The sequence below is a fragment of the Miscanthus floridulus genome, chromosome 2, assembly GCF_019320115.1.
Source record: "Miscanthus floridulus cultivar M001 chromosome 2, ASM1932011v1, whole genome shotgun sequence".
In the NCBI taxonomy this organism is placed as follows: Eukaryota; Viridiplantae; Streptophyta; class Magnoliopsida; order Poales; family Poaceae; genus Miscanthus; species Miscanthus floridulus.
This window is the reverse complement of record NC_089581.1, coordinates 140,596,840-140,611,699: the sequence shown is the minus strand read 5'-3', so window position 1 is coordinate 140,611,699 and position 14,860 is coordinate 140,596,840. Positions and strand designations below refer to the sequence as shown.

Genomic DNA, 14,860 nt, shown 5'->3' with positions numbered 1-14,860 from the left:
TTCTGAATTACTTGTCATTTCCTGCTGTATGAATGGTAACTTAAACTAGAGGTTTGGCTCTGATGCTTGCTAATTTTGCTCTGGATGGTGATTTTTATTGATTGTATAATTAGATGACAGTAACCATAAGTTGTTGCTCAGTCCTGTGTAGAGGCCAGAGGGAAGGAGAGAATGTTCATGTGCATGCCTTAATCTTCTTTTCTTTTCTTTTTTGCGAAAGAATGCATGACTTAATCTATCCAGAAACAAGAGTTCAGTGCTAATGATATGTTCTCAATGTTCTAAATTACAAGTTGTTTTAACTTTTTTGGTATATAGATTTTGCTATGTATCTAGACATGCGTTATATTTAAAATATATAGCAAAGTTATGTAAAAAAAAATCAAAGTGACTTATAATTTGGAACGGAGTATCTATTACGGAAGAAACATATGCGGCTCTATCCAGAAACAAGAGTTCAGTGCTTATATATATCTATTATTACGGGAGAAACGTATGCGGATTCGCGTAGTGATCCACGTTTAGTAATTCTTTGCTACTTCATTCTAAATAATACTTTGTTTTGGCTTTTCTAGTTACGCAGGATTTGTTATGGATCTAGATATAAGTTATCTTTAAATACTTAATTAAAACTAGGAGTATATATGAAAAAACAATTTGTAATTTAAAACTAAGGTGTATTTTTGTTGCTCGTGGATGGTGGTGGTTGTGGATGCGAGAGTTCCCTCCGTGCGCTGTGGATGAATTTTTCAAGGTGGTGATCATTCTCTTTCACGGTGAGCGAGGCCAAATGATAAGTTTTTTTTTTTGAAATTGAGGCCAAATGATAAGTTTGTAATGAGTATATAGTCTGATTTTTAGGGCGGCGGCGTTTGATTTAGAGGACAAACTGATGTTATGGGATGGACCCAACCAAAAAAAAAAATCAGTTCATCTCACATCGACGTCGTCTCCAAACCAAACACATGATTATTTATTGTTGGTTGGTTTGGTGTGAAAAAAAATACTATTGTAGCTTATAATCTACGATCGTATACGAGTAAGCGAACAAGCTGCCAATTTCTATCCACACACACAGGGAACCAGGGAGCCAGTACCAGCACGCGGACTGGGACCTGGTGGCCGGCGACGAGCAGCGCGGCTACACGGGTGACAAGCAGCCACGTCCCTTCGCGAACCAAGCTCAAGCTCGACACGGCCTACTACTTCGCCTTCTTTCACGACGCGGAAAAGAAGCAGGCTGCGACGGCCGCGGGGAAGGGACCAAGCCAGGCGCTGCCCGAGGAGGTGATGGTGGTGGCGCAGCTCGCGCGGATGGGAGGCACCCCGCCCCGCCTGGCAGCCGTCGTCGCCCATCCGTTTCACCAACGCGCCCTCCTCTTCCAGATCTGGCGGACACACGGCCACACGGGCATGCCCGCCGGCAAGGCACGCCCGCGGATAGCGGGCGCGGGCACAGGATGGCGCTCGTGGCGGGTGCGGGCGCGGGCACGCGACACTGCCACACTGGTGGTATCCGCGGGCATTTGCCCGTTGCCATCTTTACCCACAACGGTCACAAGCGGCAGCCGTGCAGGTTTGAAATTTACACTGGTCACTGGCCTCGGGAGTCGGGAGCACGGCGGGTGGCGGAGGCGGCTTTTCGCTCCGTTGGACGCGCACGCGGCGCGGCAACCGTGTCGTGTGGCCGGGCCCCCTCGGGTAAAATTTCATTTCCAAAGCCAAATCCCGCAGGTTCACTCCGCAGTTCGGTCCGCCCGCTGGCCGCTGGCCGCTGCCCGGCTTTCACCTGAGTCCCTTCTCCACACTCTACACCGCAGTTCACTCAGCCCGCTGCCTGGCTCATCTCCGTCCCTTCTCCACACTTCACACCGCAGTTCACTCCGCCCGCTGCCCCAGGCCCCAGCTCATCTCCTTCCACGCCCGCCGCGCCACGCTACCTCCAGCCGCACGCCGCTGAGGGCCGCGGTTCCGGGTTCCTGTCCGTGTTCTCGCATTGGGGAGAAGGGCGACCGCTCTCTCCAGGATGGCGGCGGAGCTCACGAGGAGCGCCACCACCATCGACTCCCTCCCGGTTGAGATGCTCACCGAGGTCCTGCTCCGCGTCTCGACGCCGGCCGCCCTCGTCCACGCCGCGGCCGCCTCGAGGAGCTGGCGCGGCGCCATCGCCACCCCCGAGTTCCTCGCCCGCTACCGCAAGCGCCACAAGTCCTCGACCTTCCTGGGCCTCTACGTTCCCGCGCCAGTTCACCGGCCCCCCCTCGTTCCTCATGCCGGATTCGATCCGCTTGGGCGACGACGACGCCGGCAACGTCAAGGATGCCGCACTCAGGGCCTTCGACTTCGGCGAGATCCGCAGGTATCAGGATCATCGCCTCCACGACGCCGTAGACGATGCCTTCATCCTCGGCCGTCTTGGGGTCCATCCGGATTGCCGCCTCCTCGACTGCCACGACAGCCGCCTCCTGCTCACCAGAGGCGACGAGGCTCTGGAGGTGCGCAGCCCGTTGGCCCGCGAGAGCATCCTGCTACCCTTTCCGCCTGATGTCGTCCACCCGTACTGTTTGGAAGCGTGCTTGCTGCAAGGCCATGACAAAGCGGCGGCGTCGTTCCGAGTGGTCTGCTTGCAGCACCGTCGCGAGGGCCGCAACCGGCAGGCTCGCGCTGTCGAGTACGACTCCAGAAGGAAGAGCTGGCAGGATCACCCCTGGGAGACTCTCAAAAGCACCATTGAAGGGACGCCAGAAGAGGTGATGCACGCCGGACACCGGATATTTTGCAAATACACGGGTCTGACGTCGGCAGCACTCTTGCTGGACACAAGCAACATGCAGTTTTCCGTTCTTCCCCTTCCAAATTACCAAAACTTCGTTATAGGGGAGATAGAGGACAATGTGTGTTGTTTTGTTGAAGCTGTTGGCTGCGGAGACCATAGACTTAGAGTGTGGCAGCTGGACGAGGAGAAGTTGCACTGGGATCTCAAGAAGGATATCAAAATGGAATCAGGTGCTTGGTGAGCATGTTGGGTACTATCGCCCCCGCGCGATCAGTAATGGGATAGCTCTTGTGTGCTCGAGAACCACGCACCATCATTTTGTTGTCGACCTGAAGACCTGCAGCATGAAGGAGGAGTTCGAGTTCCATGGCCAGTTTGCTTACCCTATGCAAATGCCATGGCCACCTGCCTTTTCTGGTCCTACAGCTAATGGTGAGCGATCCATACCTACGATTGTGACGTGCTGTGAATGACAAAGTATGACTAATTTGTTCCGTTTTCTTTTGTGTAGCTGCAGGAGGATTTGACAGGGATGGAGGGCCGGCGTCTGTGGGTGACGCCAGGACACGGGGTTGGGTTGTCGGACCGGATTGCAGCCTGTACACAGAAGCTTGAGAGAAACACAAAAGCTCTAGCTGCTGCAGGGTACCAGATTGCAGCCATTCTACAGGATCTTAAGAGCAACGCCAAAGCCATAGCTGCTGCAGGACCCCCCTTCCTCGCCTGCCGAGTACATGGAGGATTCGGCAACAAATGGCTTCGACGATGGCGGGCTCGCCAAGCTGTCTGTGGGCGACGCCGGCGCCAAGACAGGGGCTAGGGAGTTGGACGAGATCGATGATCCTAGCCCTGGTCCATCTGTGGGCGGCTGCGTCGGCACTGACCTTTTGCCGGAGGCGAAGAAGGCGCAGCTCCTGCACTCGTCTTCCATTGCCTGCTTTGTGCCAGGCAGCTCCACTGCCCCTCCAGCACTAATGGCTTCGACGACGGTGGGCTCGCCAAGCTGTCCACATCAAGGTATAAGCGTGATAATCTCCACTACTAGTCTTTTATGTAGCTGCAGTATCAGCTGGGGATTGCCAATTCTGTTTGGGTGGTCCAATCTTTTAACTCATGAATTGATGTCAGCGTCACCAATGCTTCTAAGTTCTAACTTTTTTTTTATCCCACTAGCAGCGTGCGTTGCAATGGGAGCCAAAAAAAATTCAAATCAATAAAAGGGTATAAAAAAACTTGTTGCTTTTTTATCACCAAACACTATAATCTACTTGATCTTAGCAACATGTTGTTTTGAACCACATTTTAGATGTATAAGCACCAATTTTATATGGAAGTATCAAAGCAAGCTTGCTTGAACAAATGACACTAAACACATAATACAAGCACGGAGTTCAAATTAAAGGGAGTGGTCATGATAGTCAAGTTCATTACAACCTCCCTTCAAATTATTTGATCCATGAGAAGAACATTGTTTAATGCATGCATAGCTACAACTGCGTACAGTTTTCTCATCAAGCTATGCCCTTATAAATTTTTTTTCATGTACACCATGGTATCCTTCTTCCTCACCATTCTCATCACGCCGTAGGCAACATGCTTCGGTGTCGTATGCAGGATGCAGCTTTCTAAATGTAAGAAGTGCTGCAGTTTGCACAGGCATTTTTGGAATGTTAGTAATTGTACTTGATCAATCTTTAGCAGCAGCTCCACAAATGTATACTTTCAGGCCTTGCTCCTTGGGTGACAACTAACAATGAGTACAACAGGTTCTAACTTAAGACTTCAGAGCCGTCATTGATTCTGACTTCAGAGCAATAGACAATAGAGCATTATAGGTTCAAATAACAGAGATAAGTGGAGAACAGAGGAGATACATCATCACCTAAGAGAAGCACAAGGTGGCCGCGTGGCGCCATGGCGAGGTAGGGTGCTTGTGGGGTGGTGGCCTGGTAGGGGCCTGTGCTGGCGGCACTAAGAGCAGTAGCGAGGGGCAGCAACATCAGTGTTACAGCATACAAAGTGCAATCTGAACAATTGTAGATTGGCAACCATAAGAGAAGCAATTTAACTGCCAATAGATTTTTTCAGTGGCTTAATTAATTTAAAACACAAACTTGGTTTCAAAAGCATGCATACCTTTCAAATTTAAACCAAAAAAACATACAAGATAAGTGTAGTCTTGTATCAACAAAAACCAAAATGGCAAAAAGAAATCAACTAGTTGTCCATGCTCTAAAATTAGGGTGTAGTAGTTTCTAAAAAAAGAACACAGCAAAAACAAAGCAGAAGGATGGGAAATGCAGTCCACTATCTATTGATAACCTAAGCAGAAATAGGACCCTGTTTATCTGCAATGATATTGATTTGCATTAGAGGCTCACTCTAGTTGAAACATCTGTTTATGGCAAAGGTGCAGACAATTTTTTTGAATTGGTGGCTAGTTAATTTTGCCTACATAAAACATTGCAAGCAGCACATGCCATTTCTTCAGAGTATAAATGAATGCAAGATACAAGAAGCACTTGAAACCAAACATATTAGAGAAGAACCTTCCCAGATTAAACAAAGTAGGTTAGCGTACAACAGAAGGGGATTAGAGATGTGCATAGACAAAATTCATTTTGCTATATTGAAGCGACATGTTGCTTTCCTGTTCGCATTCCTATTAGTGAGCCTTTAAAACAGAACAGAATAGAACTTTGTTTAAAAAGGAACAAATGAATATTCTACACAGGTCCAATATTCAATCAATCTCTGCACAATACATGCATAGCATATGTGTGCATTACAATTACCTAAATAAGAATCATCACAACCTGGTCTCTACACAGTGGGAGTGCACATTGGCTTTAACTTACTAATATGTCAACCACTACCTTTTTTATTTTAATCTCGGTGGCAAAGCTGCAATTTTCAGTATCAGAAATTTCAAACAGAATAGTGATGGCCAAACAGAGGTGGAGCAACGTGTATTCATTGGGGTCAGTGGACCCCAATGGAATTTGCTAATCCTTCAATAATTATACCATAAGAATAGAAAATCACCTCTTCAAAATACATAATATTGCAAAAGAGACCCCAATGACCCCGACTGATATAAATTTCTAGCTTCGCCATTGTGGCCAAAGTTAACTTAAGGCTTGTTTGGTAGCAGAAGAAGCTACATATGGGAGAAAGTTAATTGCAGAGAATCAAAATCATTACCGTGCCTCTTCTGAAGAATGTCTTCAACCGAGTTTTGGTGCTGCAAAAATGTGAAACTGCAGATGTCTTCTCAAAATTTTCTCCAACCGACTTTTGGTGCTGCAAAAATAGTTGGCACCAGAAATAGCACAAGGTTAGGTACTTGATTTCCCAAATAATGGAAAAAAATAATTATTTAAGCAAAAAAGTAATCTGCTTCTTGTGCTCTACTCCACAAGCAACAAAAGAAGCAAAAAGAACAAAGTGAATAACATACCTCAGAACCAATCTAGAGATGGCTTCCCTGAGAATTCCTTGCCACGTTCTTCATAAAGAAGGATGCCAAAAGATATATCAGAGAGAAGAGATTCAGGATCAGACACATTCCTTGCTTCTATGAGTACTACTCAAAGATGTCTCAAAGAAAAATGATTAATGCCTTTTTCTTTCTTTAGTACATAAAAAGGTATGGGGTGTAAAAGTTATCCCTGAGATAAGGAAAATATTAACAAAATCCTTATAGGAGCAAAAAAATTATAAAAATAGATAGAAAAATGATTGTTCAAATTCGGAAATTCCTATTCTACTGTTTAACAGATGCAAATATTCACATGTGGGTGCAGTTTATAAGATAACAGTGCATGCACAAACTGTATGCAGAAAAACAAAATATGAAGAAACTTCAAGGCACAATAATGACAAAGAGCAGATTTGGATAGCACAACAGAAATGTAGAACAGGGCCCACTGGGAAAGCATCACATGTTATCAAACATCTCACATGCAAGAGGTTGGGAAAGCATCAAATTTTGATGCATTATAAAAGAACAGCTATTCTTAAATATTTTCCCTTGCTAAAAAAAGCACACAATGGGTTTTTTTTTGGAGGACAAGTTACACAGGAAGTTACAATTAACAGCTAATAATATTCATAGCTATTATCATGTGACATTCCAGGGTTGTGTTCTGTGGTTCAGTAGCAGTAGGTGGTGAGTTTTTGGTGCAGCCTGCCACCCTTAGATCTTCAGCGGCTTGTAAAATCCTGCCAATTTACCACACTAAGTGCAGGGACTTGGTTTGTGACCTGAACTATGTAAAACTGTCCTGTTGTGCAATGCAAATACGTGTGAAATGGTGGATGAGTTATGTTTGTCTGTTAGGATAGACAAGCTGCCTTGCTACTTTGATTTTCATACAAAAATAGTAGGCCTCTGATGTTTCACTTGACCTGCAGTTGCTAAAACATTCATCAATGTCCTAACATTGCCTGATGAAATAGATAGACAAGCTGCCTTGCTACTTTGATTTTCATACAAAAATAGTAGGCCTCTGATGTTTCACTTGACCTGCAGTTGCTAAAACATTCATCAATGTCCTAACATTGCCTGATGAAATAGATGGCCAATAGAATAGTATGCTCCAGTCAATCTCATATTTTAGCTTAACTGACACCCCTAATCTCATCTACTGGAACAGAGACCTTGTACTAATAATTCATTTGCATGGTTATTATCCCAGATTGTGTTAGCTATGCAGCAGTACTGCTATTACAAGATGATGAACAACAATGCACCAGAACCTATTGTCTCTTTTTTTTCTTTGTTCCCATGTTATACCAAACCTCTCTTTTTTCCCAGCCATATTATGCACGTGCCTACATGTACAAGGGACCAATTGATATTAGTTTTTTTGTTTATGTATTTTCATGTTCAGATACAGGATCTCATCATCCGGAAAGAAGTAAGTCATTGATTAGGCTGGAGCAGGGTGCTAGATGTCACTCTAAATACTGCGTAAAACATCCTGAGGTAAACTCGAGCAATGTTTTTTTAGCTGCAGGAGGGTTTGATCGGGATGGAGGGCCAGCGTCTGTGGGCGACGCCAGGACTGGGTCTGGTGAGTCGGACACGATTGAGGACCTGTTTGGTGGCACTCTGGCTATGGCTCCTACCAGCAGCTCCAGCTGTGGAGCCAGAGGAGCTGCTCGTTTGGAGAAGCCGGAACCCTTTTTGCGAACAGAGTCTAAACCATGATTTACTGCTCCAGCCTCCGGCTTTGGCAAGCTGTCCACAGCAAGGTATACAGCATGATAATCTCTACTAATTCGGTTTTCTTTTGTGTAGCTGCAGTATAGGGACTGCGAATCTTCTTGGGTGATTCAATCTTTTAACTCATGAATTGATGTCAGCGTCACCAATGCTCCTAACTTTTTTTTTCCCAATTCGCAGGCAGGAAGCAGGCCGGTTCAAGAGAAAGCAAAGGAAGCCTCGAGGCTATGGGCCCAGGGAGGCGCAACTGGAAGCGGAAACCAAAGTACCTGGAAGCTATTTTTGCCTTAAGGAGGCGTCACTCGTTCTCCATCGCCTCAAAGGTATTGATGTTGCTGCTTTGTGTTATAATCATGAGTCCTTCTGGCCTTGGACTTGGGCCAACAGACTTGACAACCCATGTATGCATTGATATGGTCCATGGTACTGCTGGCATGACAGAGAGGGACAGGTAAGTTTTTGTGTGACAGAGGAGCTGATCGGGAACATAAGTTCAAAGACTCAGCCTACTGAATCTTTTCACCCATTCAAGTTAAAAGTGCTCTGCCTATCTCAATATTTTGTGCACGGCTGCTGCAGTCACTCAAACATAAATGAAGTTTCCGTCAATGTAATTTGTGATGCTTGATAGGCTCAGGCCGTCCATCAAGAATTCAAAATAGATTGGATGAAAGGTGACCTATTGGCTATTACCATCTACGAGGTACTAGGTCACCATGTTGTTTGTTTACAAACATTTTATGAAAAACTAACTAACCAGCCATTCTATAATTAAGGGAACCACACATGATTTTACAATGATAATCATCGTTGTTTAGGTGATGAAGATGTAAAAAATGTTCAAACTTCACGTGGCAAATGTTGGTACATATTTGAACTGGAAAGGAATGTTCTGAACAGTTGTGACCGGTAGAAGCTTTGGTATAATAAATATTTAAATCTCAGGTACAAGAGAACCTCTTCACCATGGCACTTGACTAGCCCCCCTCTGTTTTATTTACTGCAGATTTCTGATGAAGTACAGATTGCAACATAAAGTTGTAGAGAAGCATCTGCACAGGTTTGTAGCCTACACATGTGCTGTGTATGACAAGTATGACAGGTTAGTAGCCTAATTTGGTTTTCTTTTGTGTAGCTGCGGTATCAGCTGCGGAGTGCAAACTCTTATGTGGTGGTTCTGGTTCAACCATTAAATTCACTGATTCGGGAAAACAACCAATCATTGATGTCAGCATCACCAGTGCTCTAGCCTTTTTTATCCCTGTGGGTGAATCGGCTGAACAAAGGGGCGAAGCGGCCCTAGGCAAGGGAAGCCTGAGGCTACGGGCCGAGGGAGGCGTGAAAAGATGCTGAACCCAAAGTATCTCGGAGTCGGAGGTGACTGGTTGTTCCATGACGACTGGGTGGTGTGAACAAGTTGGCCCACGGATATTTTCCGACCATGTTTAGAAGAGTTCAGATCTGTCCGTATTTAAATCCGAATATTGAATATTTGATACCGTATATATATCCGAATACTTAAATCTCATATTTACATCCGACAAAGCTAACACTATCCGTATTCGAATCTAAATCTAAATATAGATATAAAAACAAATTTAATATCGGTGATATCATTCGATTTTTTTTTTGGTGCCACCAGGAGTAGCTGCTGCTATGTCATCCACTAGGTCTTTGCAATGGGATAACAGTCGATCCTTTTCCAAGTGAAAAAGATTATATCAAAGAATCGTCTTAACGATGGTGCGTTGCTAGACAAAACAAACCAAGATAGGACCATGTTATGCAATTGCAGTTGGTTTCTAGAACTCAGTGAAAACTGTGAACATAGAGAACGCAAGGCGTTCTTTCCCTACAAACCTTTTTTCAACGGGAAAAAAACAAAACACATCCCTAAAGCTTTGGTCGAGACGTGTTAGCGTTGAGATGAGTGCTGCATACTACTACATCACAACTTCACCTCGGGGAGATAACTGACTGCCGACAAACTAGAGAACGTGGGACGTTCTCCAAACAGACATTAATGGATCCAATGAGATGTACTGACCGAGAAGATGCTATTGTGCTTTTGTCACTTTGGAACTTCAGGTAGGGCGCAAACCAATCGGGCAAAATTTAGCAGATCTGAACTGGTGTACAAACAACAAAGAGCTCTCAAACGTCCTGGAACTGGGGTGTACGATATACCAACTCTATGACTCGAACAAGATGGTCAACCAGGTCAGAATACATAGATATGGCAGACAACCTAGACCTTGAAGCCTCTGCTGTTCCTCCTTCCTCTTGCCTTCTCAAACTTCCTTCCCTTGGAGCGCACATAAGGCTTCGTGTGGCTGTGCGGCACACCAGGCGCAGGACCAAAGTGCTTCACAGCTTCCCTAGCATTCTTAGGTCCCCTCAGCAGAACCTGAGAAATGTAGTAAATTGTGAGATTCAGATGTTACATACATTAATGGGATAACAAAATGCTATTGCACATCCAAATATTTGAAATGATAATAAACAAGAGATTCATGTTGCAACCCAGACACAGCTTCCCACTCTATACTTTTACAACCCATTATACCATGAAGATATTCATGTTGCAAACAGATAGGAATGTATGCAAGTATTTTTAACATCCAACACCCTGATGATTTAAATGTTACAAGCAAAAAAAAATGCAAAACAACCAAACCTATCTGTTCCTTTTTAGTCCACAAAATTCAGAAGCAATGAACAGAGAGCTCGTTAACTAATGGCATCAGACAATAAGCGGAGTATTGGTCAACACAATAGATTCAGTGTGCAGGATAAGATTATCCATCATCTGCCATTCTATTATCACATAGTAGTGAAACAAAAATGAGAAAATTGGAAATAGTAAACAACGCTTAAAAAGTTATCAAATTATCACATCAGCAAAAAAACCTCTTGATATGAGAACATGATAAAATCGACCAACAATAAGAAAGCAAACAAATAGAAAGATGATAGAAAAGTTTTGGTTAGACCATTTGGCACCAAAGCAACCATGTAGTAATGCAATGGGCTGGTAAGACAACCATATAGATCTATGCACCAGTTATACCTTCTTGGCCTTAAGAAATCTCCAAGAAGAAAATAATTAATGCAGGTGCATGCTCAAAATTAAGCAAATCAACAATCATGTGTAAGTTGGAAGAGACATCACTTATATACGAGGAATATATCCACAACATGACTAGAGTGATTTTTGGCTCTAGAAAACAGGCAATACGTCTGCAAGTGAAATGCCTTGTTCTCACTATCAGATGCATTCCAGAAGTGGAATGCACAAAAAATGCAGACACTCAACACAGCATCAGATTCTGACCGCCCGTCTGCTTTGATCTCATCATTGAGAGATAACAAGGAAAATGTGAATGCCTCAATAGTTCATTTAGCTTGAAAGATGTTCAGCTTTTCCATACAACTATTAATTATGCACATTCAGATACAAAATATAGCATATATGAATAGATGGCCATCAACCTGACAATGCAGGCAGAGCATCAGAAATAAAGCAACATCCCACACAGTTCAACAATAAATACTTCAAGCAATACAGAGAAAAGTTCAGATCATAAATCATTTCTACCAACCAGCTGTTAACTGAAGTTCAATGACACTTCAGTAAGACCTCCCCTAGACTAGCATTGAACCATACCATTGTTCATACCCACATTTAAACTGAGCCGTAGGAATTCGAAATTAGAGTTGAACTGTGGGCATTACCGTGTTCTGGCCCAGCGGGGCACGCAGCGCAAGCTGGTCAAAGGTGAGGCAGCTCGCCACCCGCGTTCACAATCCGGGCCCTTGCCGTCTCAGTGAACCTAAGCGCAGGCCACCTTCATTGCTGGTACCTCGTAGACCCTCTTGTCGTCGGTCACAGTGCCCACAATCACAGCAATTTGGTTATCCTGCACTACCGCAAACACACAATGTGACATAAACCCACAAAGCACATTCAGCAAAGCAAAAATCTGAATGGAAGCCGAAGCGAGACCTTGGCCTCCATGAAGTTGACGAGGCGGCGGAGCGAGAGAGGCGGGCGGTTGGTCTTGCTCATGAAGAGCCGCTTCAGGATCACAGCGTTGAAGTTGCTCTTGGTCCTCCGAACAAGGAAGCGGTACAGCTGCGACAATACGGGCACAGATCAGGAGGCGGGACGCATGCGATGGCGGCCGTATCCAAATCCGAGCCAGTTGCCATCAGATCGGGGCGAGGATAGAAAGTACCTTGACGAGGAGCTTGAGGTAGACATCGTCGGACTTGGGCGCGGTGCGCTTGGTCTTCTTGTTCCGGCCGCCGGCGACTAGGTCGATACCCTGCGACAAAAGTGGGGCTATGTATCAGCTACGGACAACGGTCCATGGTACCCGAGACGAGAAGTTTGCGATTTGCGAGGAGGTTAGATGTATCACCATTGCAACGCGCGGCGAGCAGTGAGGACCTGCGGCTGCGGCTGCGGCGGCGGCGCCGGTTCTAGGGTTTTCGAAGTCGAGTCGAAAGAGTGAGGCTTATATAGAGGGGCCGGTGTTTCTGCACGGCTGCACGCGGATCTAGTCGATCAACGCCTCTACGGACTACGGGCAGGTTTGTGCACGCGCACCATGCCGAGGGCCGAGGGCCGCGGGCCGCCATCCTTTCACCCTGTTGGCACCAGGAGGCGGACTGGGCTGTTCCGCAGCATCCGAGATTTTCGAGTGTATTCGAAACCGAATATGATCAGAGGGTTAAGATGTGTCCGTATCCGAGTTTGGATATCCAATATTTGATACCGTATTCATATTTGAATACTCAAATCGTATATTTATGATGTCGATATCCAATCGTATCCTATTCGACATAGTTGACACTATCCGTATTCGAATCCGAATCCAGACAGAAATGTGAAAACAAATGTAATATCGTTTTCTTTGTAATAAGATTTTAATAAATATTCCAAACTCATGTAAGGGCAGTCTCAATGGAAAAAAACTGATGCGGTTTTTATAGCACAAAAAATCATCTATAGAAACTACCTTCCACAGTGGAGATGTCTTTGTGTAATAATTATTTTCTCTTTCTCTCTCCCAACTCTATCTTCTTTCTCTAATGGGAGTGTGGCACGAGCCCCCTAAAAACTGGTGGTTTCTTCCCAATGACGATTTTATGGCTTCTTAGTGCATTGGGTCAAGAGAAGACATGATTTCTTCAGAAGGAAACCATTTCTAGGATTTTTTGCTCTCTTTATTCATTAATTACGTTGCCATGTCAGCATTTTGCCTACGTGGCAAGTCATTTAATGAGGATAGAAACCATCATCAATACACCATTGTGACTGCCCTAACTCGTCTGCGCACGAGATTGGCTCCGTTCGCTTGGAGGAATTTTAGAGGAATTTAAATGAATCTGGATGAATCTAAAGAAATTTATGAAAGAAAAACACTATTCTAGATGAAAAAAGAAATGGGTCAAATTGGGTTTAAGGGCACACGAACGAGGCTATTGACAAGTTAGCTTTAAGTTGGGACCCAGGTCAATCCTCTGTGTGGAACGATCCCATCCGGGAGTTTGTAAACACTAAACAGTTTGGTAACTCGCGATTTCGTCGAGTTTACGTCCGTTAATACAAGGCCCTGAGAGCCTGGTTGAACTCAATAAAAAAAAAAAGCTATAGATTGTGATTTATCACTAAACTTTGAGCTATTGGAGGGGTCAAAGTGGGGTCGGCCGACTCCACCATGATGCCACCTGCCACCTCCTTGGCCATGGTACATCTGGTTGTCTAATTTCTTAATTAAGGGAGACAATTCAAAAGCTCTAAGATGACAAAAGGGACATCGAGCGACCTGCTCATGATCTCTCCTGTCACTTCCTTGACACACAACCCCCCCCCCCCCCCCCCCCCCCCACCCACCCAAACTCCTAGCGATGGAGTGTTTACATCTGATGACTAAAATTTAGGAGATATCAAGTGATGGTGTCGTATAGGGTATATAGATATTAATAAAAAAATAAATTACAGAATCTATCAGTGCTATACGAGATGAATTTATTAAGCATAATTAATCCGTCATTAGCACATGTTTACTGTAGCATCGCATTGTCAAATCCTGGCCTAATTAGGCTTAAAAGATTCGTCTCACAAATTAGTCATAAACTGTACCATTAATTTCATAATTAGTCTATATTTAATATTTTATGTATATGTCAAACATTCAATGAGACAACGACTAAAGTTTAGAAAGAGAAACACCCCGAAGCATCCAAAGCCTATGTCTCTGATCAAAACCAAAAGATGGGGACAAGAGGACGTCGGGCGGGACGCATATGGTCCCATCCTCCACTCAATTTTTGTTTTTTCTCTCAGGGGTGTTTAGTTTGCGAAATGAAAATTTTTGGATATCACATCGGATGTTTTGAAGATGTTGGAAGGGGTTTTTAGATATTAATAAAAAAACTAATTACATAGCTCACTTGAAAACTACGAGACGAATTTATTAAGCCTAATTAATCCATCATTAGCGCATGTTAGTTACGGTAGCACTTATGGCTAATCATAGACTAATTAGTCTTAAAACATTCGTCTAGCGATTTCCAACTAAACTGTGCAATTAGTTTTTTTCGTCTATATTTAATACTCCATACATGTGCCGTAAGATTCGATGTGATAGTTTGAGGTGAAAATTTTTAGGAACTAAACCAGGCCTCACTAATCACTAGAGCAAAGAATCTTTGCATTTCACGGGAAGGAGGGGCACTAGTGAGGTCGACAGACCCTCTAAGACCATCTTCAATAAGAAACTCATATGGGTATTCAGATTTAAAATTGATAGTAAGAGATCTAAAATTAATCTCTAACATAGTAT

General features: G+C 44.3%; 1 non-coding gene and 2 pseudogenes across 1 annotated transcript; 1 reads left to right on the top strand and 2 right to left on the bottom strand.

Annotated features, from left to right (window-relative positions):
* The first annotated feature begins 140 nt into the window (after window positions 1–140).
* Window positions 141–9,535, top strand: LOC136531312 (uncharacterized; annotated as a pseudogene).
* A 449-nt stretch (window positions 9,536–9,984) lies between these two features.
* Window positions 9,985–12,619, bottom strand: LOC136539884 (large ribosomal subunit protein eL18x-like; annotated as a pseudogene).
* LOC136541045 (small nucleolar RNA R16) lies at window positions 10,743–10,823 on the bottom strand. The gene has a single exon (XR_010780152.1). It is a non-coding gene; the product is annotated as a small nucleolar RNA R16 (small nucleolar RNA).
* Window positions 12,620–14,860: the final 2,241 nt, after the last annotated feature.